Genomic DNA, 27,883 nt, shown 5'->3' with positions numbered 1-27,883 from the left:
CTATTCTTTCTATAACCTCAAGATGATAAATAAGCTTCTGAACCCCATGGGAAGGTTGAGGGAATTATTCTGTGGCTCTCCTCCATGTACACATTCTCACATATTTATGCTTTTTTTTTTTTCAGTTAATCTCTTTTTGTGAGCTGATTTTTCAATAAACCTCAGAAGGGGAAAAAAAAAAAGTTTTGTGTCCCCTTTGGCCCCTACACCCATTGTAGTGACTGCACTACTTAGCACAGCATCTAATCGATATAAAAACTTCAGAAATATTTATAGAGGAAAGATAGGAAAAGGAAAAGAATAGAGAGAGTTAAGCCATGATCAAAAGAGGAGAGAAAGTTCAAGATGGACAATTTGTTTCAAGTTCCCAGGTCTCTGAAAAAAAAGAGTACTTGATCTGTGAAAGCATTTGGATTTTATTTAGACTATAATATAAATGTAGTGATTTTTTCTCAGTTATGTTTTAAGATTATTCTGGAAGCTGGGTAAATTATGTATATAAAGGGGGACAAAATGGACACAGGAAGAAAGGGTAGGAGGAGAATATTATCACAGTGTACATGAGAGATGTTTGGAATAGGATGGTAGCCCTGCAAATAAATAAGTGAAGAGCTATATTTTGGAAACAGATCTACAAGATTTGCTGGACTAGTGGTAAAGGAAAAGAATGAAAAAAAGGATGATACCAATACAAATCACTTGAGCAAATAGATAAGTGGTGATGACCTCTCCTTAGATGGAGAAAATTTTACTAAAGAAGAAGGTAACCTTTTGATTTTTTAACATTTTATAATTGTCCTCTTTAGTATATATAATTTGACTTTTCACCATTCAATTTTTGTGCCTTATTTTATATAAAGGTAGACAAAGATCTATACTTAAAGATGATTTGCTATATCACACTTCACAATTGGGTACTGAATTTTAATATTCCAAGCAGCAAGTTTCTTAAACATGAGATTTCTGATATCAAAATATAAGAGTGCTCTGGAAAAGATGTACTTTCATTAAGCACTGGGATACAAAGTTTAAGATAAATATGTTAGATAAGATGCCTAAGAGTTTTACAATGCTACATAAGCAATGATTGGCCAGCTCTGATTCCATTTTCCTAATTTCTCCAGAATCCTGACAAAAACACAGTCTGAGGGAAAAAGGAATCACTTTTCAGCTGGTTCCTTGTGGTGATGTCTTGTCTGTCATGAATTACTTCATTAAAATTAAACCACTTATTGTTGTGAGGATTAAGATGACTTGAAATTAAAATTAAGCTCCATGGATGAAAAATTTTCTATGGCTTATATTTATGGGCACTGGAAATCTTGGGAGCTTGCAAGTCCACACGATACTACAGAATTAAAACCAACAAAAACACCTCTGAAGTGACTGCCCAGATTTAAGGCTATGTAGTTGAAAGAAAATCTAAGGCAACTGGATCTTCATAATTCATTAAAGTCCAGGAAGAAGGGCTCAGAGCCTACTCCCTGCCCAAACCACACCTGCCTTTGTAGCTGACAAGCATCACCACCAGGAGGTGAATCCGTGAGTACCATGCTAAAACTGGAAGGGAATTCTCCAGAGCACGATGAGGACATTTTCCTTCAAAAATGTATGTTTTAATACTAAAATTTGACATCCAAGAACTTCTTAGCATGTAAATACTATCATTCAAGCAAGGAAAGAAACAAGCAGAGATGGAAGTAGATAGATGGAAGCAGGCACTTACTTCAAACTCTTGAGTGGACACATAGATGTTTTGTAAATTTTTGTTTAGTGATGTATTCATTGAACAAAAAGCATTTAAAAGAGGATGGAAAAGATATGATTCCATGTCTTGAAATAGCCCACTTTACCAGAATATTGACAAATGATACTATACACTATATATGTGACATGTAAGCATTATTAGCATATTTTAAAACTACAAAGTCATCCTTTTGTTAATTATTTGTAACACTCTTCTGGGGCTTTTTAATTTTTTTGCATTTACATTTGCATATTATGTCATTATTGGTTACTACAAACTGTAAAGCTCTCTGATAAGGGGTTTAATTTAAAAAAAAACATGATTTCAAAAACTAATCAATTACAATTTGAAATGGGTCTTGAAATAATTTGATTTCAAGGTAAGCTATTGTTTTCCCTGGTGCCATCTGTAAATATTTATAAAATAAATTAGTTCTTAAATAAGCCCTCTTGTTCACTCCCTGACATCATTGCTACCCCAGTTGTACTGAAGAATAGACCTTTCAATCCATTTTGAAAGCACTTGTTTACATGATATAATGCACTCAATTTTTCCATATGTCATTATTAAACACCCACTTCATGTCAGGCACCATATTAGGCTTTTAGAAAGAGAATATTAATAAGTCAGTTTAAGTTATTCATTAAAGATGTGTCCAAATGATTTCTAGGCAATGTTTTGTTGGCTAATTGTTAAAATAATACTTTTGGTAATAATAAATTTGTATAAATTTTGTAATCATTTAAAATTTTTACTTAAAAATGAGATGATGAGTACATCTGATAGTTCTTGCCCCTGGTCAGGACTTTTCAGTTCATCTTAAACTCCAGCCCTTTCTATGCACAACCTTTGATAATGTACAAATACAGCACCTACTCTCAGCTCAACCTAGAATTTCTCTTCTTCTGTTCTTGGGCATCTCTGACTCAGCATCAAGCAGTCATGCAAATGCAATGCAAACAATGAGGAAGTTAATACCCCGTGGAGCAATTGTGAATAAGTGTGCCAATCTTTTGTTCCTTGGGTAGGTTTTGTGAGATGACTCCACAGAAAGCCCCAGCCTAATCAGCCCCAGATGCCCCTGCAAGGACAGCTTAGTATTTATTCAACCTTGCATTGCCTTGTCCTCCATCCTCGTTTCCCTCATCCCAGCCTCACTCTCTCCTGACTCGGGATGATTTCTCAAAATAAACTACCTCCATGTAAGCCTGTGTCACAGGCCCTGCTTTCATAGGGGAAGCCAGGCTAGGAAGTGAGTTTTCACAAAAGTCACAAATCCAGGTAGGCATGTGGCTGCAAATTCATACACCACTGCAAAAGTAGTTAAAAAAGAAAAAAAAAAAAAGGCTTCGTTATATTCTGTTCACAACTTACCTAATAAGACCTACATTTCTTGCTTAGCATTAAGGATTTTTAATACTCTGTACCTCAACCCTGGCCCCTTCCACTCTCAATATCCAATCTTATCCCCTTTTTGTAAACTAACCATACTTGCTACTCAGCCAGGACCTCCAGCTAAAGGAAGGCCCCTTCTATCGCACCCACTAGTCAAGCATATCCTGCTTGGACATCTTTCTTCTCTAAACTCTCATTGCTTTCATAGCCTGCATTACCAGGTTTTTAAAAAATTGTATTGCCACAAAATCTTATCTAATAATATTGGGGATTTTTTTTTTACTCTCTCCAATTATATTTTAGCAACTTGAAGACAGAGACACTAAATTTTGCTTTTACACTTAATAGCATAGAGAAAATTGCGGGCGCATAGTAGGTCTTTAATAAATGTAGTGTTGATGGATTCTCCTTTCAGTATACTTGGCAGAATCTTAAAATCTATTCTAATATCAAGATGCCAGGAAAGACAGCTTAGCTTTTCCCTGAGGTCAGACTCATCACTCTCTGCTTTCAAGAACGATTATGACCAAGTCTCACAGAAATTAGCATGCACACACGCACACAGACACGCAAAAAGTAACTACTAAACTTCTGCTTCATATTAAAATATCCTTATTTTTTTCAAAGGAAATTTTCAGTATGAAGAAGTCTAAGTACTAGAGAAATGTAGCATTTTAACTTTCTTGGCCAGTTTGGGGTACAGAGAAGCCTAAATTAGCTGTGAGGAAATACTGCCCAGACAAGTTGTGATGCTGTTCTTGAACTTCCTTTCTGCAGTAAACAGAACTACAGTATGCCTTAGTTCAAGCCTGTCTCACTCCCTTTCTCGATTAGTATGTAAAATTGCCCAGGGCTGTTCATTGGATAAAATGCAGTCTTCTTGTGGTGAACTTCAAGGTCCTTCCCGATTTTACCTCTGAATACTTCCTCAATCTAATCCCATAAGCCTTTACCTTTCCCAGTCTTAAGTTCCAGTCATTTGGAATTAATTGAAATTTTCTTTTAACATTGTCTTTAAACATTCTATTTCTACTTTTTGAAGTGTTTCTTCACTTGACTAACTTATTTTTGGTGTTCAACACTCAGTTTAGTTACTATTTCCTTTAGGAAGATACCTCTGATGTTTCCACCCTAGTTTTATAATGTATTGTTCTCTGCCTATCACTATAATCCTATGCATCACCTTGAACTGCATTTAGTTGTTTAACTGTATCTAAGTTTCATTAACCTTCAAGTTTCCTATGATCATAGACCAATTAATACTAGTATTAGTTTCCTCAACATATAGTAAGAATTCAATACATGTTTAAAGAATAAATTGACACTAAAGGAGATTAAAGTAAGAGTGGGTATGTGATTAGTGTATGAAGGAAGTGGTGAAGCAAAGCTCTTAACTATAAAAAGAAAACTGAAAAATTGGGACTAAAATGAATTGAGCAAAATGAAGAACACCAGTGTGAGACTGAGGTGGTCACATAAATCCATGACTAGTGATCCCCAAGCAGGGCTGACTGGGATGGCCTGTCAAGGAGCAAACGAGACCAGATCAGAGAGAACAGGAGAAAGAGCTCTGTACATGTAGCTTGCTGTACATGATTTACAGAATGAAACTCTTCACACTGGTAAGCACCTCTTGCATATTAATTAACTAAATGATGACTAAATTTGCATTTGGGGGCTACAGCGACAGGTTCAGATCCTGTGTTCGCCATTTACTTTCTGTGTGTGTTTAACCTTTCTAAATCAGTTTCCTTACCTGCAATATGAGATGAGCAATATATCTGAGTTATAATGGGGACTAATAATAGAGCATACAAGGATTTCAGGACAGATCCTAATAGATCCTATTCAATAAATGGCAGCTACTGTTCTTAGTAGCAGTAGTACTAGTTATTGCTTTCATTTTAGTGGTAGTAATAATAACCTTATCTGAAGAAGAGAAAAACCTCAAATTTTTTTCGGTGGCAGCAGCAGAACTTGCTGGAGGTAAAAGTGAGAATTCCTCTACTGAGGGTCTGTTATGTACCCTCCATAGGCTCTGCAGAGGTCATTTCCTCTTTCACCAGATTCGCTACTGTCAACAGTCTGAGCTACTTGAAGCACATCAAATTAGGGAGGTATTCATTATTGTGTGACTAAGAAGATGCTTGAGCCATAGTTGTCTTCATTACAAGCATTCCAGTAATTGAGCATCTTCTCACCCCTTTATTTCACGATCATTTTAAGGGTACCAGAAAAAGTAAAAACAGAAGTCACAGTGAACTGGATACAGAAATATTGTTCATTTTTCTTCTACCATGTTTTACATTCTTTCTCAGGTAGCCTACTTGCCAGCAGCTTCGGACATCTCTAAATCCTGGAGGCTAGGCAAGTGTATTTTCTAAAATGCCTGAGTAGCAAATTAATTTTAACACCACCTCCTGTCTCTCCTTCTATGCAAGAGCATATGACTCAGAAAATACCCTCCCTCCTGCTGACTGCAATTCCTCTCTCATTCCAAGTTAAATAGACCACTTTAGTGTTGGTAACCACTCCATTTATGCTGGGATTGCCTAGTTAAAGAGACCTATGCTTGATATTTGTAGGGGCCCAATTAGATATTATTAGAAAACAGGAGATCTTTTTCGAGTTTGATCTGCTGCAAGCGTTTATACACAAAGTAAATATCAATTGCTTTGCCAGGATTTTGCTTGCATCTCTCCTTTAATTCAAATTTGAAGCAAAATATAATAATGAGACACAAGGCTACTGAACAATATTCAAATACCTCTCTGATGGCAAAACTCATTAAAAGCCACAGGGCTCTTGTGATGAGCCAGTGCTTTCCACATGACATCAAGACAATATGTGTATGACCTTCTCAAAAAACCTGCTGGAAATTACATCTTTTCAAAAAGCAGGGTCAGAACTGTGAATCAGCCCATAGAATATGTACAAAAATCACCAGCATTTTGGTGAGCTAAGAAACAAGCTAACCGCCTGCAGCAGCATCCGTTTAGTGACAAAAAAGAAAACACTCGATTTCTGTAGTAATCCATCTCTGTAACTTCTATAACCACCTAATCCTAACATCTAGCAAATTTCAGAAATATAGAAGGAATACATTTTGTCTTCAAACTTATATAGGATATTCCTACCACTTCACTACATTATTTTAGTAAACAGTAGGAATGTTTTAAAATAAATTTTAAAAGGATACCTTCTCAGTAATGCAGTTGAATATGGTATGTATCTTCACACTGAGAGAACACTTTTTGGAACTATATTCACTACTGTACAAATTAGGGCCCAAAATAAGATAACATGTTATCAAAGGCCTATACTTATTACTCTATATAATTCATAACATAGTAGCTTTCAGGAAAATTATGTTTCTATAAAAAAGCCAAGCCACCGTCTTTGGTTTAGATAATTCTTGTGAAGCTGCATCTTGTAAACCTAGGAATACGGAGTTTAAGAATGTCACACCTGTAAAATCAAATACTGTTCTTGATGCTATTGCCTATCCAGGATTTTAAATAATCTTCTTGTTCAAAATGTTGTTTATAGTGCTAGATGTGTGTAGCAAAACACTTTTTTAAAAAAATTATTTATTATTTTTGTGTGTGTGAGACAGTGTCTCTCCCTGTCTACCCAGGCTGGAGTGGAGTGGTGCAATCTCAGCTCACTGCAGCTTTTACCTCCTGGGATCAAGTGATCCTCCCACCTCAGCTTTCCGAGTAGCTGGAACTGCAGGGCGTGTGCCACCATGTGTTGCTTTTTTGTTTTGTTTGAATTTTTTTATAGAGATGGGATTTCACCATGTTGCCCAGGCTTGTCTTAAATTCATGGATCCAAGAGATCCACCCACTCAGCCTCCCAAAGTGCTGAGATTACAGGCATGATCCCAGTCTTATTTTTTTATTTTTCAATAATGTCAACGTTTATTTTAGAGTCGGGGGTACATGTGCGGGTTTTTACATGAGTACTTAGTGTGATGCTGAGGTTTGGGATATAATTGAACTTGTCACTCAAAAATTGAGCATAGTACTCAATAGTTTTTCAACCCCTCTCCCCTCCACTCCTCCAGCAGTCCCCAGTGTCTGCTGTTGCCATCTTTTCATCCATAAGTACTCAATGTTTAGCTCTCACTTGCAAGAACGTGTTGTTTGGTTTTCTGTTCCTGCATTCATTTTCTTAGGATAATGGCCTATAGCTGCATACACGCAAAGAACATGATTTCATTCTTTTGTATGGCTGCATAGTATTCCATAGTGTATATGTACTGCATTTTCCTTATGTAATCTAATCTCTATCTAATTCATCATTGATAGGTACCTGGGCTGATTCCATGTCTTTGCTATTGTGAATAGTCTTGCAATGAAGATATTAGTGTATGTGTCTTTTTGGTAGAATAATTTATTTTCATTTGGATATATACACATTAAATAGGATTACTGGATTGAATGGTAGTTCTGTTTTAATTTCCTTGAGAAATCTCCAAACTGCTTTATACAGTGACTGAACTAATTAACATTCCTACCAACAGTGTATAAGTGTTCCCTTTTCTCCACAGTTGTGCCAGCATCTGTTGTTTTAACTTTCTAATAATGGTCATTTTTATTGATGTGATATCCCATTGGGTTTTGATTCACATTTCTCTCATGATTAGTACTCACTGAACATTTTTTCAAGTTTGTTGGCTTCTTTTGAGAAGTATCTGTTCATGTCTTTTGCTGATTTTTTAATGGGGTTATTTGGTTTTGGTCTGGTGTCCAGGCTGTAGTGCACTGACACGATCTTGGCTCACCTCAACCTCGACCTCCCAGGTTCAAGTGATCTTCCCATCTCAGCCTCCTGAGCAGCTGGGACAACGATCAGATGGATGTAGGTGTGCAGCTTCATTTCTGAGTTCTCTACTCTGTTCCATTGGTCTACGTGTCTGTTTTTGTGCCAAAACCATGTGTTTTGTTTACTGCAGCCTTATAGTATAGTTTGAAGTTGTGTCATGTGAGGCTTCTGGCTTTGTTCTTTTTGCTTAGGACTGCTTTGGCTATGTGGGCTCTTTTTTGGCTCCATATTAATTTAGAATAGTGTTTTCTAGTTCTGTGAAAAATGCTATTGATAGCTTGATAGGAATATGGTTGAATTTGTAGATTGCTTCGGGCAGTATGGTCATTTTAACAATACTGATTCTTCAATCTTTGAGCACAGAACGTTTTTCCACTTGTTTGTGTCACCTATTATTTCTTTAAGCAGTGTTTTATAATTCTCTTTGTATAGGTCTTTCACCTTTCTGACAGAGACTGACTTAGACAATCTTGGCTGCTATAACAAAGTCTACTTAGAAACAACTTTACATACATAAAATATCTATTCTTCAACGGTTCCTGTACATGGTTCCAAAACACACCCCAGGATTAAAATGAATTTTTCTCACATACATGCCAGTGTTTTTTCAAACCACTTTATGAATCCTACTACTTTTTTTTGCCACAGCAGTTCAGTTTGAGAGGTTCTGTGAGATGTCTTTGATATGGGAGAGTTACTAAAAAAGGAAACTTAGAGCTTAGAGAAACAGGAAATTTTGCTTCTAAACATTTAAGTATAGAAATAAACACAGCCATACATTGGTGAAGACAACATACTGTTAGTATCACAATGAGATGTGGCATTTGGATTAAGTTGAAAGGAACGTATTTCTAATTATACAACTGAATTAACATATGACGATTTGAACTGCTTAATGTAGTTTATAGATTAAAAAGTTCATAGTGACATTTTCCTTTTTCTTCTGGCCACCCTTTGATAACGCCTTTAATGGAATGTTGTGGGCCACGGCTTCAAAAGTAGTGAACACTTAGGAGGCTTAACTTATCCTAATGACCTTTCAATGCAATGCAAAAGGTCAACAGTTAGTGTTACGTACATTGAGGCTGACAAAGAATGTTGCCTAAACCTGAATGACAAAGGCTTGCTATTGGAGGTCACCTCTTAATTGACTTTCCTGACATTAATGCTTGTTGTAAACCAGGAAATTGGTTTTGAAGTTGCAGTCCTTTCTTCAAAGTCTTGCTTATTATAGACAACATATTTGTCATAAGGTATCGGTCACTGTTTACTCAGCCTTATGAGTGTTTTCTAGAAACCATCAAATGTTGCTCATTCTTTCACAAGTCACATATTAAGTACAATTTCTTTAAACTCAATTGGGGTTTCAAGCTTTGTCTTTAATATGTACATGCATCTAATGAACTTTAGGTCTTTGGCATTCCTGGACATGTCTATTGTGTTAATACCCTTGGTGTGTTCATCATTTACAGAAGGCAAGGTGGAATGCAGACTGGACTGAGCAGACCAGTGTTACAGTGCCCACACTACCTTATTTTTTAACTTGGCATTGTTTAGATGCTACTCTTAAATTCAGGAGATGCCTAAAAGTTTATATGTGAGCCTAGCAGACAAGAGTCCTGTTTCTCAAACTTTCTAGGTCTCATTGTTCTAATTTATAAATTTAGGATTTTTCTAAGTGATCTATAACTGTAGTTATACTGATATTGTATTTCAAACATGTTTGTTCTCTGTTACCTTTAGCTGAAATAGAACAATGTGAATATTCCATAGTCTCGGATTATTCATATTTTGTTGAATATCTGTTCTCTACCACTCCTTCAAATTTGGCAAACATGTCTTTAAAGTACCTGAGACAATCCAAAGCATATTCATCAGTCTTTCCCTCCTAGATGCCTGTCCCTTATTCCTCATAGAGGAAATATGATCTCATAACCTCAAATTTAAAGAATCATACAATCTCTTTTTTTTTTTTTTTTTGAGACGGAGTCTCACTCTGTCGCCCAGGCTGGAGTGCAGTGGCGCAGTCTCGGCTCACTGCAAGCTCCGCCTCCCGGGTTCACGCCATTCTCCTGCCTCAGCCTCTCCGAGTAGCTGGGACTACAGGCGCCCGCCACCACACCCGGCTAATTTTTTGTAATTTTTTAGTAGAGACGGGGTTTCACCATGGTCTCGATCTCCTGACCTCGTGATCCGCCCGCCTCGGCCTCCCAAAGTGCTGGGATTACAAGCGTGAGCCACCGCGCCCGGCAGAATCATACAATCTTAAGCTAGAAGAGACTTTAAAAAGTCATATACTCCAGCAGTGTTATTCATTGACCACTCAAATCTGTTCCACTCTTCCCAAGAGGTCTGCTAGACCTGCATTGTACAATATGAAAACCATCATTTAAATTTAAATTAATAAAAATTGGGTAAAATTAAACTTCACTTCTTCAGTTGTACTAGCCACATTTCAAGTGCTCATAAGCTACATGTGGTTATCAGAGTCCATATTGCACAGCACAGAAATAAATTACTTCCACCATCACAGAACGTTCTATTAGACAGTGATGATGTAGACTAAGCTTTAGTACTTTCATTACAGTAAGGCCACTACCTCCCAGGTACTTTGATACTTTTACAATATTATTTTGTTAAAATTTTTTTTCCATATTTGTAATCAAATTCTTGAAATATCTATCCATTTATTCTTAATTTTATTTTAAAAAATTAGCCTTCTAGTCACTCACTCTTCTACATTTCTATCCTTTCAGATATTTAAAGAAAATTGTCATGTGCCTCATTTTCTCTTTTTTGTGTCCTCCTATATGGCTATCTCCTGTATTTTAGGTGTATGATAGAATTTGCCCTGGGAACATTATTTTAAAATCACAAAGTTTGAGTTGCATTCTTAGTCACAAATTAACAAACTTAAGTCACAGATATGTAAATGCATAAACATTTACATAAAAAGAAATGAGAACTTTTCCTCCTAATCCTCCCATCCATTCCCAATGCCAGGCATAGAGTAAGCAATCAGTAAATCCTAGCTGAATTAATGCATGAATAAACTTAACCATGTTGCTCTTAATATATTAATGCTTGTTCTTGATGTGTTATCTTCTCCATGTAGTAAATTAAAAACTCTTATTATAAAAATAATATTCATCCTAGATAACCTGGTATATACATAAGAAAAAAAGATTAAAATACTACCATTTGAATGGGCAGTCAAATCTGTCACTTAGACATGACTAATATTAATCTTTTTTTCCTATATAGGTTTTGTTTAACAAAGTTGAAATACATATTTATGTTTTCTAAATTTATTCTTTCAGAACATATTATGTGCATTGTTTAATGTCATTGAAGAAGCTTCTATTTTTTATTAACTGTATTATATTAGATTATTTTATATCAGTTTATTTTGGATTATTTAATATTTGCTTAATGTTATGAACTGAGGGGGACACTCCCCAAAATTTTTAGGTTGAAGCCCTAACCCCTAATACCATAGAATGTGTCAGTGTTTGGGGATGGAGCTTTTAAAGAAATAATTAAGTTAAAATGAGATTGCTAGGGTGAGTCTTGAATCCAATATGACTGATATTCTTATAAGAAGAGATTAGGATAGAGACAACACACAGGGCTAACCATGTGAGAACACTGCAAGACAGCAGCCATCTGAAAGATGAGGAAAAAGGCCTCAGTAGAAAGCAGGCCTGCTGACGCCTTCATCTTAGACTTCTAGCCTACAGAACTGTGAGAAAATTAATTTGTATTTTTAAGCCACTCAGATTGTTATATTTTGTTATAAGAGGAAAACTTTATTTTCAAGTTTTTATTGTGATAAGTAAGACTGTAATTTCACAGAAGTTTTGGCCCATCTCTGATTATTTTCTTGCACAAAATTTTTACAAAAAATTGTCTTTTAAAAATCTATGAAAAAGACTTTATATATACTTTTAAACTGTCTCATGAAAAGTTGTACTTTGCAAACATGCAAGATTTTCCTCAATTCAATAAGGAAAAAAAATCACGTCACTCAGTGTATTTCATTTTGCATTTTAAAAAATTGAAGTACAACTTTTGTAATGGCTATTGTCCTTTTTTGTGGTATTGTGATGAGTAAATTTTATAGTCTTAACTCACATGTAAGTATATATTATTAGTTTTACATGTATTTAGACATATATATTTATATATGATACATGACCTCTGTCCCTTGCTTTTATCACTTAAAAGATTATTTTGGTGTGAATTTGCATGGTAGAGTCAGTTCATTTTCACTGTTGTATAATATTATTCTATATGACTATATCTTGATTATTTATCCATTATGATATAATGGATTTTTAAGTCATTTCTTTTTTATTTTTTCACTAACAGCATAATTGCTATGAAGATTGTCTTAATGCATTTTGAGCTGCTATAATAGAATATTACAGACTGGATATTGTAGCAAGAAAATAAATTTATTTCTCACTGTCCTGGAGGCTGGAAATTTCAATATCAAGGTGTAGGTATCTGGCAAAGGCCATCATACCTCATTATCCCATGGCAGAAGGTAAAAGGGCAAGTGAGGGCAAGAGCGAGAGACAGAGGGATGAACTCGATGAGATGGAGTTTCGCTCTTGTTGCCCAGTCTGGAGTGCAATGGCGCGATCTCAGCTCACTACAATTCGCAGGTTCAAGTGATTCTCCTGCCTTAGCCTCCCAAGTAGCTAGGATTACAGACATGCACCACCACGCCCAGCTAATTTTGTAATTTTAGTAAAGACAGGTTTTTCTATGTTGGTCAGGCTGGTCTCGAACTCCCGACCTCAGGCAATAAACCCACCTTGGCCTCCCAATGTGCTGGGATTACAGGCGTGAGCCACCGCACCCAGCCCTGAACTCAATTTTATAGTAACCCACTGTCATGATTATAAACCCACTTCAATGATAACAACACTAACCCATTCATGAAGGCAAAGCCCCCATGATCTAATCACCTCTTAATGATTCCACCTCTTAATACTATCACGATGATAATTAAATTTCAACCTGAGTTTGAGAGAGGACATTTAACCTATAGCAAACATATTCATACTGTTTCTTTTTGCCATGGGGAAAATTTCTCTATGATATATGTCAATCAGTGAAATTACTGGCTTTACTTGTTGGAAGGGACAGCATAATATAATGGTCCCTTACAAAGGGACAAACTCTGAAGCCAGACTGCTTGGGTTCAATGCTGTTTGTACCATGAATAGGTTTTCTGATTTTGGCCGAGTTACCCAACCTCTCTTTGTCAGTTTCCTCATATATAAACAATGAAAATGGTAGGATTTACCTCACAATTATTAGGATAAAGTGATTTTGCATTTGCACATTTAGGAAAATAACTAATACAGAGCAAACACTCCACAAATATGTATTGTATTTTCAACAAACCTGATAATCATAAATTATTTCCCAACGTGGTCACATAAATTTATATTTCCACTAGTGATGCTATGAGGTCATGCTAACTCATCAGCACTTTGCATTACAGGACTTTTTTTTACCAAGATGAATGTGATTAGCTTTAGTTTATTCATTGTCACTGCTGTATAGTATGCCAGTGTTTACATTTATCTCAGTTTAATCATTCTTTCAAAGGACTGTTGAATTGTTCTCCATTCTTGCTATTACAAACACCACTGATACAAACATTCTGATATGTGGTTCTTGATGTCCACTGGCAAATGTTTCTCCTTAGTATATGCAAAATATAGGCATCCCAAAGACAAGAACATGCCCCAAATTTGAGAGCAAATCAGTTAAAAAGCCTTAAATAATGTATCCATGTCTAAAGTTTAGGCTCAAATCACCCATTCCTGAATATTTCTAAAGGTTTCCCCAAAATCAGCCCTGATACATACAGTATTTCCAAGTCATAAAAACTGATTAGCTTCTTCTCCTAAGAGATTCAGTGGTGGCTGTGTTTCTGGAAAGAGATAAAGGGTTTGAGAAGAACTTCAGAAATGAAGTAACAAGTGCTACAACACGCCAAGATAATATGTATTATCTACAAATGAATATTCCAATAGCTTGAGTTTGGGAGAGGACATTTAAACTATAGCAAACATACTCATACTGTTTCTTCTTGCAATGGGGAAAATTTCCCTAGGATATATATGCTAATAAGCGAAATTACTGGCTTTACTTGTTGGAAGGATTGCAGAGTTGAACACTCCCTTCACCATCCACAGATTCTGATCATTGGAAAAATAGCACAACAATAGCATTGAATAAAGGAAATATTCTAAGTTTATTCCAACATGTGTAGGTGAGGAGCACACAGTAGCAGAGACATAAAAAAGACTTTATCTTCTGCCTTTCCTCATCTGCTTCCCTGCTGGAATGACACCAATCATCCTCAATTTCTTGCCTTTTTATTTAGTCGCTTCTTTAGTATTCATCTTTAATAATGTGTAACCACAACCTGTCATTACAATCAAAGGACAAAATCAAACATAAAAATGTGAATAGAGGCTACATAAAAAAATAATCAGTTTGCTCATTACAGAACCACTGGCAGCTGCCTTAATTCATATTCAGCCCCATCATCTCATTTTATCTTCCTCAGGCTTGGGCTCTCATTTTTCCTTCTGCAATGACCAGAGAGAGTCTTTGGCTTCTTCCATCTTGCTGGAAAAAGAACATTCATGGGTACATATGATCTTTTAAGAAATTTCAGGCCGGGCGCGGTGGCTCACGCTTGTAATCCCAGCACTTTGGGAGGCCGAGGCAGGTGGATCACGAGGTCAGGAGATCGAGACCATCTTGGCTAACACGGTGAAACCCCGTCTCTACTAAAAATACAAAAAATTAGCCGGGCGTGGTGGCGGGCGCCTATAGTCCCAGCTACTCGGAGAGGCTGAGGCAGGAGAATGGCGTGAACCCGGGAGGAGGAGCTTGCAGTGAGCCGAGATTGCGTCACTGCACTCCAGCCTGGGCGACAGAGCGAGACACCGTCTCAAAAAAAAAAAAAAAAGGAAATTTCTACATTAAGCCTGTAAAAACAAGGTGGTGGAAATCTCCATTAGATTAGATGTTACAACATGCCATTCAACTTAGTTAAAATCTAGAGTCCCAGATCTTGTAATAAAGGTAGAAAAGAAATATCAAATATTATGTGTGAAAAACACGCAATGAAAATAGTGCTGGTTTACAAACGGTTTGAACTTGATGCTTTCAAATTCCTCATAGTTATAATGTTAGAAGCTATTTTAAGTGACAAGTACCACTTGATTAATTTTAACATGGCCAAAGCAATATGTAAAAATGAAACACTGGAACTGAAGTCAGGAGGCATGACTGGTCTTTTACAGGCTGTGTAACTTTAGACAGATCACTACATTTTGTGATTTATAGTCTCACTTTGGTAATAACACATGTGGAATTAAATCACTTTCACTCAATAATCAGAATAGTCCTCCCCTTGATTCATGTACAAGGACAAAAATCAGAAACCCCCTTCTCCATGTTAACCAAAGCTACTTTAATCTGTTACACATATTGGATCAGATGATCTCTAAGGGGCCTTGCAGGGTCTCTAAAATCATCTTAAATAACTAAAGCCATTATTCTCAACCTTGGCTGCAAATTAGAATCATCTTGAGAACTGAAGAATTCTCAGTGCCCAGAATACACCCTCACAGATTCTGACTTAATTGGCTGGTGGGGTCTTTCCAGCAATAATATTTTAAAACTCTTTAGGGAGTTCTCTGCAACTAGGGTCAGGAAACCCTTTTCTCAGGAATTATAAATACATGACTGGATTGGGATTCCTGCTTTGTCCCTTCACATTAACCCACATGCCAAACATCCAAAACCATCCAGTTGGCAAGAAATTAGGCAGCAGACTTGAAAGAAATTGAATAAATATTGTCTCTCCTTGTTAATCCCTCTGGCTAGACTTTCTGTGGAAATAGATTGTTATAAAGTTAATGTGGGCAGCAGAAGCTGGTGTATCCTTAGGCCATGAAGATGAGGAACCAAGAACTGTTTGGGAAAAGCTAGACAGGGTGCATAGATTCAGTGAAGTTCGGTAAACTTGGTGGAAACTTTGTAAACCTTTCAGAAAACCTGCAGACTTCCTGAATCAATGCCCCGGGGCAGAATCTCAACAATAACCATGCCAAATTTTGCTACTGGTTAGGGGTGAAGAAGCAAAACTTCATGAATTAGTGGAAGATTCATTCTCATTCAGTACATCTAATCTGCCCTGATTCAGAGAAAGTAGGCACTCAGTTGTTTTTTTTTTTCGTTGTGAACTTTGTAACCTAAATAATCCTTCTTCCTCTAGGTATAGAGCAACTCTGTAACCTTAATTCATTAGTTCATGAAGCAACATTCATTAGTTCTATTAGCATTCTTCCCAAGACATGAGATCAATCTACATTTCAGTTTTACACCACTGTTCTTTGCAAATTATACATCATAGAACTGTGTTAGTCCCATTTCCATTGGAAAAAAAACACAAAGTAATTCATCTATTTTAAACAAAACTGAGAAAAACTATGAAAAGTTATTTGTAATATGAAAGTGCCTATTATGAACATAAGTTTGGTTAAGTAAAAAGCTGTCTCTTTATCACAATATGGCAGCATATTGAAAAATGGTAAATAAAAATAATTTGTTAGTATTAATATGTATTAACGTATTAAGTACACAGGATCTTATATAATTTGAAAATAACAATAAAATTAGATAGAGGATACAAACTGATGATAGCACACAAATGGGATAATACAAAATTAACTGATGAAATCATTAAAATTGAATAGAAATGGCAAAACACAGAATTTAATTGGACATCAGTGCATGTATTCTTATTTTATATAAGAGGCTACATTTGTAGAAATGGTTGAGTCTTGTTTAAAGCTGCTAAATATGATGTCAGTTTTTACTTAATACTCAAATGCTCAGTTTTTAGGGTACATTGTTGAGGAGGGGACAACAGAAAGATGACTTCTTTATTTGAGAAGATAAGTGTTAGAAGCATTAATATATAATAATTAAATGTTACATAAATGTCTATCATTTGAAATTACTATGTTTCAGGTACTAATAGATGCTTTATATATCTTATCTTATTGAATTATGAAAGATGAATATTACTATCTTTGTGTTACATGTGAAGAGACTGTCTCTCAGACCTTACATAACTAGCCTAAGTCCATATAACTTATAAATGATAGCCCTCTGTGAGTAACAATGAATACAATTACTATAATGCATGACAATTGATAAATGAATCTGAAAATTATTCTCGCTATGTAAGGAATTGGTAAAACATCTTGGAGGAAATAAGCCACTTATTAGCCATTATTTTTGTCAGTCTCTATTTCCTCATCTCCAAGATAAATAACACCATCCTTGAAGCATATTTATGCTCATTTAATGAGATTCCAAAGCCTCTATCTCTATGAATGGCACCAATAACCACTTAGCTAAACACCTGGAAGTCATCCTGACCTCACTTCATGTCTAATTAAGCCATCAAGTCCAAGTATTTTCCTCCTAAATAGCTCTCAAATTCATGTTGTAGTTCCTGTCTCACTGACATGGATTGGTTCAAACCCTTATCAATTCTCACTAAGATTACTCTCACTATTCTTTAACCCATTCTTTTCATTGTGAAAAGTATCATTTTAAAAAGCTAATATAATTGGTTTCTATGTTCATTGTTTTTGCGTTACTATAAAGAAATACTGGAAGCTGGATAATTTATAAAGAAAAGAGGCTTAATGGCTGGTTCTGGAGGCTATACAGGAAGCATGGCATGGGCATCTGCTCACCTTCTGATGAGAGCCTCAGAGAGCTTACAATCTGTGACAGAAGGACATGCAGGAGCTGGTGTATCACATGGGGAAAGGGAAAGCAAGAGAGAGAATAGGGGAGGCGCCACACTCTTTTATAAAAACAGATCCCATGTGAACTTTCAGAGTGAGAACACACTCATTACCAAGGGGATGGCACTAAGTTATTCATGAAGGGTTCACATCCATGATCCAATAACTCCTACCAGGCCCCAGCTCCAACATTGGGAAATAGATTTTAACATGAGATTTGGATGGGACACACAACCAAACCATATCATTCTGTCCCTGGTAGCCCAAAACCCATGTCCTTCTCACACTGAAAACTACAATCACCCCTTCTCAATAGCCTCCCAAAGTCTTAACTGATTCCAATCCCAAGTCCAAAGTCCAAAGTCTTATTTGAGACATAAGTCAAGTTCCTTCCACCTATGAGCCTGAAAATAATATATTTTTTAAAAGAATGTATTTAACTTCCAAGATAAAATGGTGGTAAAGACATTGGGTAAACATTCCTACTCCAAAAGGAGAAATCAGTCAAGAGAAAGAAGCTAAAGGCCCCAAACAAGTCTGACTCAGCAGGGCAGGAACTACATTTTAAACCTCCAAAATAATCCTTGACTCCATGTCCCATATCTAGTGTAAGAGGTGGGTTCTCGAGACCTTGGGCAGCTCCACTATGATGACTTTTCAGGGTGCAGCCCTTTAGCTATTCTTATGGGTTAGAGCTGAGTGCCTGTGGCTTTTCTCAGTGCAGACTGCAAGCTACCAGTGGATCTAACATTCTGGGGTCTGGAGAATGGTGGCCCTGTTTTCACAGTTCCACTAGGCAGTGTCTCAGTGGAGACTATATAGAGGCACCAACCCCACATTTTGCTTCCACACTGCCTGATATGGTTTGGCTGTGTCGCCACCCAAATCTCATCTTGAATTGTAATTCCCACAATCCCCATGTTTTGTGGGAGGGACCAGTGGGAGGTAACTGAATCATGGGGTGGTTTCCTCCATGCTGTTCTCATGATAGTGAGTGAGTTCTCACAAGATCTGATACTTTTATAAGGGGCCTATCCCCTGGCCCTTCGCTCTGCACTTGTCCTTGCTGCTGCCATGTAAAGGAGGACATGTTTGCTTCCCCCTCCACCATGATTGTAAGTTTCCTGAGGCCTCCCCAGCCCTGCAGAACTGTGAGTCAATTAAACATATTTCCTGCAGAACTGTGAGTCAATTACCCAGTCTCAAGTATTTCTTTGTAGCAGAATGATTACGAAGAATAAAAATGGACTAATACAGTAAATTGGTACTGGGACTGGGGCATTACTATGAGGATACCTTAAAATATGGAAGAAATTTTGGAGCTGGGTAACAGGCAGAAGCTGGAACAGTTTGGAGGGCTCAGAAGAAGATAGGAAAAAATGGGAAAGTTTAGAACTTCCTAGAGAGTTGTTAAATGGTTTTGACCAAAATGCGGACAGTGATATGGACAATAAAGTTCAGGCTAAGGTGGTACCAGATGGAGATGAGGAACTTCTTGGGAACTGGATTAAAGGTCAGTTTTGCTATGCAAAGAGACTGGTAATATTTTGCCCCAGCCCTAGAGATCTGTGGAACTTTGAACTTGAGAGAGATGATTTAGGGTATCTGGCAGAAGAAATTTCTAAGTGGCAAAGCATTCAAGAGGAAGCAGAGCAAAAAAAGTTTGAGAAATTTGCAGCCTGACGATGCAGTGTGAAAAAAAAAAAAATTCTAGGGAAAAATTCAAGCCAGCTGCAGAAATTTACATAAGTAACATGGAGCCAAATGTTAATCCTCAAGACAATGGGGAAAATGTCTCCAGGATATGTAAGAGACCTTGAAGGCAGCCCCTCCCATCACAGTCCTGGAGACCAACGAGGGATAAATGGTTTCCTGGGCTGGGCCTCCAGGTCTCTATGGAGCCTTAGCACATGGTGCCCTGCATCCCAGCTGCTTCAGCTCCAGCCATGGCTAAAAGGGGCCAAGGTAAAGCTCAGGCCATTGCTTCAGAGGGTGCAAGCCCCAAGCCTTGGTGGCTTACACATGATGTTGGACCTGCAGGTGCACAGAAGTCAAGAATTGAGGTTTGGGAACCTCCACCTAGATTTCACAGGATGTACAGAAATGCCTGGATGTTCAGGCAGAAATTTATTTCAGGGGCAAAGCCCTCACGGAGAAGCTCTGCTAGGGCAATGCAAAAGGGAATTGTAGGGCTGGCACCCCCACACAGAGTACCCAATGGGGCACTACCTGGTGGAGCTGTGAGAAGAGGGCCACCATCCTCCAGACCACAGAATGATAGATCAACCAAAAGCTTGCACTGTGTACCTGGAAAAGCCACAGATACTCAATGCCAGCCTGTGAAAGCAGCTGGGAGTAGGGGCTGTACCCTGCAAAGTCACAGGATCAGAGCTGTGCAAGGCTGTGGGAGCCCACATCTTGCATCAGCTTGACCTGGATGCGAGACATGAAGTCAAAGGAGATTATTTGGAACTTTAAGATTTAATAACTGCCCTATTGGATTTTGGACTTGTATAGGGCCTGTAGCCCCTTTGTTTTGGCCAATTTCTCCTCTTTGCAACAGGTAGATTTACCCAATGCCTGTATCCCCATTATATCTAGGAAGTAATTGATTTACTTTTGACTTTACAGGCTTATAGGTGGAAGGGACTTGCCTTGTCTTAGATGAGATGATTGGACTTGGACATTTGTGCTAATGCCGGAATAAGTTAAAACTTTGGGGTACTGTTGGGAAGGCATACGGTGTTTTGTAATGTGAGGACATGAGATTTAGCAGGGGCTAGGGGTGGAATGGTATGGTCTGTCTGAATCCCCACCCAAATCTCACCTTGAATTATAGTCCCCATAATCCCCACATGTCATGGGAGGGACGCAGTGGAAGGTAATTGAATCATGGAGGCAGTCACCTCCATGCTGTTCTCGTAATAGTGAGCGAGTTCTCACAAGATCTGATGGTTTTATAAGGGGCTTTTCCCCCACTTTGCTCTGAACTCCTTCCTGCTGCCATATCAAGAAAGGTGTGTTTGCTTCCTCTTCCCCCATGATTTTAGGTTTCCTGAGGCCTCCCAAGCCCTGCAGAACTGTGAGTCAATTAGACCTCTTTCCTTTATAAATTACCCAGTCTTGGGTATGTTTTCATAGCAGCGTGAAAACAGACTAATACATTGCCTTAGTAGAGTTTCTCTGTGGGGTTCTGCCCCTGCAGCAGGCTTCTGCTTGGGCACCCAGGCTTCTCCAGACATTCTCTGGAATCTAGGTGGAAACTGCCAAGCCTCCTTTATTCTTGTATTCTGTGTGCCAGCAAACTTGACACTACGTGAAAGCCACCAAGGTTTATGGAAGCTTGCAATCTTCAAAGAGATATCCCAAACCTGTCTCTGGGGCCCTATGGGCCACAGCTGGAGCTGGAGAGGCTGGGGATGTAAAGGGCAGTGTTCCGAGTCTGAGCAGGCATGTGTTGCCCTGTTCCTGGCCTGTGAAACCAGTCTTTTCTCTTAGGCCTCTGGGCTTGTGATGGGAAGGGCTGCTTGAAAGATTTCTGAAATAGCTTTAAGGTCTTTTTCCCATTGTCTTAAATATTAACACTTGGCTCCCTTTTAATCACTCTAATTGTTTTAGCAACTGGTTGTTCCACAACCTGCTTGGATTCTTTACCACAGAGACAGACTGCAAATTTTTCAAACTTTTATGTTCTGCTTTTATTTTAAATATAAGTTCCAGCTTTAAGTCATTTATTTTCTCTGCATGTGAAAATAGTCTATAGGATATTAGAACCAGCTAGGCCACATCCTGAATGCTTTACTGCTTAGAAGTTTCTTCTGCCAGATACCCTAAATTATCACTCTTAAATTCAAATTTCCATAATTCCCTAAAGCATGGACACAATGCAGCCAATTTTTTTTTGTTGTTGTTGTTGCTACAGCATAACCAGAATGACCTTTGCTCCAGTTCCTAATAACTTTCTTATTTCCGTCTGAAACCTCATCAGCCTGGACTTCACTGTCCATATCTCTGTCAGTGTTTTGGTCACAACCACTTAACAAGTCTTCCTTTGACTTCCTGTCTTCTTCTGAGCCCTCCAAACTCTTCCAACCCCTGCTCATTACCTGCTTCCAAAGCCACTTCCATATTTTCAGGTATCTTTATACCAACACCCTATTCCTCAGTACCAATTTTCTGTGTTAGCTTGCCTTTGTATTGCTATAAAAATATACTTGAGGATGGGTAATTTAAAAATAAAAGAGGTTCATGGTTTTACAGGCTGAGCAGGAAACATGGCACTGGCATCTGTTTGGCTTCTGGTGAGGGCCTCAGAGAGCTTACAATCATGGCAGAAGGTAAAGCAGGAGCCAGTGTGTCACATGGCAATGTGGTGGGGAGGTGCCACACTCTTTTAAACAACCAGATCTCATGTGAACTACCAGAGCAAGAATTCACTCATCAACAAGTGGATGGTGCTAAGCTATTTATGAGGGATCTTCTTTCATGATGCAGTAACTCCCACCAGGCCCAACTCTAAATTTCAGGATTATCTTTCAACATGAATGGAGGGGACACACATCCAAACCATATCAGTTACTTTCCTGCAGTTCTACAGTCAAACATAGACTATGATCCAGCAAATCCATTCCTAGAGGTATGCCCAACAGAACTGCACGTGTTCAACCAAAGGTTATATACTAGAATGTGTATGATAGCTGTACCCATAATAGCTAAAAACTAGAAACTAAGTAAATTTCCAGCTATAGACTTGATGAAAACATTGTGGCATATTCACACAACTGTATATTACATAGCAATGAGAACAAACAAATTAACTATATATAAGCAAAATGTTTATCCATACAAACCTTTTTTTTGTTTTGTTTTTCTGAGACGGAGTTTTTTTGCTCTTGTTGCCCAGGGTAGAGTGCAATGGTGAGATCTCGGCTCACTGCAACCTCTACCTCCCAAGTTCAAGCAATTTTCCTGCCTCAGCCTCCTGAGTAGCTGGGATTACAGGCATGCGCCACCACACCTGGTTAAATTTTTTTGTATTTTTAGTAGAGACGGGGTTTCTCCATGTTGGTCAGGCTGGTCTCAAGCTCCTGACCTCAGGTGATCCGCCCACCTCGGCCTCCCAGAGTGCTGGGATTACAGGCGTGAGCTGCCGCGCCTGGCCAAAACTTTTAAATAAAGCTCAAAAACATGCAAAACTAAGCTATGCCCCCAACTCCCATGGTTACCCAGGCTGATAATGTTACCCACTTATAATGTGTTTACTTTTCTTTATGTGTTGTATGTAAAAAAAAAAAAAAAAAAAAATTTAAATAACAAATTTTCAATTATTTATTGCTTTTCATCTCTTGTTTTTCCCCTTCTATGGAGTTCCTCAAGTGTACCCATTTCTGTAACCTCTTCTCCTTTACACATCTTTTCCTCCTAGCAATTTCTTCTTAAATCTTTGTTATTCCTCTTTGTTCCTGTTTCCTGCCTCATTTACTCTAACTCATTCTTTAAGCTTTAAGCGGAAAACTTTCCTGAGCCTCTACCTTTTACTTTGTCCTACCTCTACCATAAAACATACCACCATGCATCAGTGTTATATTGGGGAGTTCTCTCACCCTCTAAATCACTGAGTTTCTTAGAGATCACCACAGCATATATATCCTTATTTTAAATCACAGGCCAACTGACGGGTGAGGTACCTTGAGGTCCAGCATTCTATGCAGACACTGTAGTTGTCTTCCTTGTAGACAAGGAAGGTTTGGTTAAATGAAGGAATGATTGAATGAATGTGTAAATGGAATTTGAACCTTCTAATGCAGGCCTTCTGGACACTATTGCTGCTGTACAGAGTTTAGTTTCTATATCACCACTCCTTATTTGCCCCATGCCATTTTTAGTTCAAAATTTAGCAAAGGTCTGAAGTTATTCTTATGAAATACCAAAATCACCATTTGATTTGTCAGAAAAATCAAACAAAAATATTCTGATTATTTCCCTTTAAAATGAATGTATCTATTGTTACTGCACTAACAGTTTAGTGTATTCAAAATAATTGAATACACTCTAATACACATCATCCAGTTAAACAGAAATGTAATTGGCGTAAGTTTGTATTACTGGAGTTTTTATATTCCAGATATGGTTAGGCCAGAGTTTGAGAATAGGGGAAAATACAATTCTCTCAAAGTATTATTTTTTCTAAACCAGTGGTTGCTGCTGATTTGTGCCCCTCCCTCCCCATATTGTAACAAGTTAACTTGGTCTAGGTATTTCGGTTTTTCTTCCAGCATGTCATTAGTGATATATTTATTTTGATGTCAGTATAAAATGTAGTTCATAGGCATTAATGGGGAATTTGTTCCAAAAGTCTAAAGGTCATAGTTAGTAGAAATATTGATTTTATAGATCATTACTTAATGGCAAATTACGATCTGCTCTCCTGACAATACCTAAATTGATGGAAATGTTTGCTTGTTGAATAAAATTTAATATTTTCTGCTTAACACTATAACTTATCAACAATTTTTGAATCTTTTTAAAATAAATTATTTTTAACTTTTCCAAAGTCCAAGAAGATATTTACTCAAAATTCTGTACTCAAACATCTTCGGTGAATGCTATACCTTTCTTCTTAAAACCTCTGAAAAGTTTCTGCTTTAGGAAAATCTGTTCAAACTAAAATTTTCTAAACCTATTTGACCATGGAACTTTCCAATTTTTAACCCAAGAAAACCATTGTATTCATTCATTTAAATCTGTTAATACAAACTAATTTTTACTATTTTTATTATGGGCTTTCTCCTATGCAAAGCATTGATCTGGGTAGGCATGCAAAACATGTAGAGGGATAAGGCATGAGTCTCAAACACAAAGTGCAATAAATTCTAGAAGAGAGGTAGAAAATGAAGAGCAATACTGTACATTGTAAATTCAGAAAGACCTGAGTTTAAACTTCAGTTTTCCACCTAAGAATTTTGAAAACTTGGACAAAATACTGAAAATATTTTATATCAGTGTTTTCTTCTAAAAAAAATGAGGATGATAATAATATGTACTTCATACCATACATGGTACACAGTAGGTGTTCAATAAAAAGCAGCCAAAATCAGAGTTAAAAAAAAAAAGAAGATGAAAGAAGAAGGAGCATAATTTGATGGAGGCTTAAAGACAATATAAGAGACTTTGTTAAAAGTCAAATTAGTTATATGATTATTCTGATCAATTGCAGAAAAGATCAACTAAAATGGATGAAATAAATCAAACAAGAACCAATTTAGAAGTCATGTAGAGATTAATCATTGGTATTCATATTTTGCCACGTACATCTATTTCTATTTCAATGCAAAGTCAATGCTAATAATTTTATTATAACTAAGATTGTTTATATTTATCATCTTTTTTATATTATGCAAGCTTTAAAACAGGCAGATATTGTTATTATATTTCTTTTTACAGACAAAGCAGTTCTAGATAGAAAATTAATTTATCAAAGCCAGTTAGCCTTCAACTAAGTAGAATCTCCTAGTTTCTATTAAAAGCTCATCCATTAGACTTCACTAATTCCAGGACCTAGTCCTAGACCTCAAACACTGATATGTTAATTTACCTGGCCCTACCTATGGACAAAATTGCATGGCTGGCTTTCAAATCATGAGTTGATAGCACTTGCTTTAAATCATCACAACTAATCAGCTTTGTAAATAGTAAGAATATCCACAGGGATCAGCAAATATTTTCTGTGATTTACCAGATAGTAAATTTTTTTTTTTTTTTTTTGAGGTGGAGTCTCGATCTGTCACCAAGGCTGGAGTGCAGTGGCGCAATCTTGGCTCACTGCAAGCTCCGCCTCCCGGGTTCACACCATTCTCCTGCCTCAGCCTCTCCGAGCTGCTGGGACTACAGGCGCCCACCACCACGCCTGGCTAATTTCTTTGTATTTTTAGTAGAGACAGGGTTTCACCATGGTCTCGATCTCCTGACCTCGTGATCCGCCCGCCTTGGCCTCCCAAAGTGCTGGGATTACAAGCGTGAGCCATCGCGCCTGGCCTCAGATAGTAAATATTTTAATCTTTGAGGGCCATATGGTCTGTCACAAATACTCAACTCTGCCCTTTTAATGCTAGAACAACCACAGATACAAACACACACACACACACACACACACACACACACACACACACCACCATAAGCCATTATTATTAATATCACATTAAGTAGTCAGTATTAACTCACAATTACTCATGTAAACCAAAAATAAAATTCTAAGCCCCACAACTGACTGAATACACTTCTCATCTTTGTCAATGGAATTTCAAATAAAACCTAAAAAACTACTTCAGACCATGATGGGAAGGGAGGTCAAATATGCCTTTTTATATAATTTTTCCTTTAGAATTTAGGCACAACTGACCAGCATTAACATTAAAATAGCAATCATAAGACCCTCAAAACAGACTCTTTGTAGAAATGAGATACTAAAGTCCAACCTGACTCTGGTATAACATCACATGACAGATAGTAGGTTCTAAAGAAAATCAAAGCATTTTACCCCAAAATATATTTCTTTGACATATTTTGAAATGGTCATCCAAAGCCTTCTCCTGTGGAGGAAATTTGCATTCTATAGAGAATGCCCTTCCCTTTCCAGGTCTTTTCCTGAAGCAAGAGAGATTTAACTAAAAGCCTGACACCTTTTAAGGGGCCATAAGAAACATTTACCATCTATTCTCTCTGAAGCCTGTTACTTAGAGGCTTCATCTACATAACAAGAACTTTGGCTTCCAAACCCTTCTACATTAACTCATGCATTTCTTTATGCTGACTTAAACTCTTCAGGCAAAGCTTAACTCTTTTAACCAATGGCCAGCCAGAAAATCCCTGAAGCTATCTGTGACCTGGAAGTCCTGATTTTGAGATGTGTCACCTTTCCGGGCCCAACCAATTTATACTTTACATGTATACTTTACATAATTTATGTCTTTGCCTATGACTTCTGTCTCCCTAAAATGTATAAAACCATGCTGTAACCAAACCACCTTGGGCACACATTCCTGGGATCTCCTAAGACTGTGTCATGGGCCCAAACTATTCAAATATGAAGCTTAGAATAAACCTCTTTAAATATTTTACAGTTTGTTTTTATTTTGGCAACACTCATATAAATAACTTTCTTGTTGCTCTTCATTCTTTCTTTTGTCATTGTATTTCAGTCTGGGATTATTTTTCTCCTGCCTAAAGAGCTGTCTTTAGTGTGTGCTTTCATATGTGTCACATAGCAATAAGTTTTTGTTAATTTGAAATATCTTCATCACTTTCATTTTGAGGAATATTATCATTGAGTGTAATTTTCCAAGTTGCCAGTTATTTTTGTAGTTCTCTAAACATGTGATTATTTGTCTTCTGGCTCCCTTTATTTTTCCAAACAATATACATTGTTGATATATTTTTGCTTCATTGAAGTTAATGTGTCAGGCCCCTGAGCCCAAGCCAAGCCATTGCATCCCCTGTGACTTGCACGTATATGCCCAGATGGCCTGAAGTAACTGAAGAATCGCAAAAGAAGTGAATATGCCCTGCCCCACCTTAACTGATGACATTCCACCACAAAAGAAGTGTAAATGGCCGGTCCTTGCCTTAAGTGATGACATTAATTTGTGAAAGTCCTTTTCCTGGCTCATCCTGGCTCAAAAAGCGCCCCCACTGAGCACCTTGCGACCCCCACTCCTGCCCGCCAGAGAACAAACCCCCTTTGACTGTAATTTTCCTTTACCTACCCAAATCCTGTAAAATGGCCCCACCCTTATCTCCCTTCGCTGACTCTCTTTTTGGACTCAGCCCGCCTGCACCCAGGTGAAATAAACAGCCATGTTGCTCACACAAAGCCCGTTTGGTGGTCTCTTCACATGGACGTGCATGAAAATGAGCATTCACTACTTCTATAACTGCATGCATTTAAGATCTCTTGTTTTTAGCTTTCAGTAATTTTATTATAATATGTCTAGGTGTGCTTTTCTTTGTATTAATAATTCCTGGAAGTCACTAAACTTCTTAAATCTCT

The sequence above is a fragment of the Hylobates moloch genome, unplaced genomic scaffold (assembly GCF_009828535.3).
Source record: "Hylobates moloch isolate HMO894 unplaced genomic scaffold, HMol_V3 SCAFFOLD_4, whole genome shotgun sequence".
NCBI classification, from domain to species: Eukaryota; Metazoa; Chordata; class Mammalia; order Primates; family Hylobatidae; genus Hylobates; species Hylobates moloch.
This window is presented reverse-complemented; position numbering follows the sequence as displayed.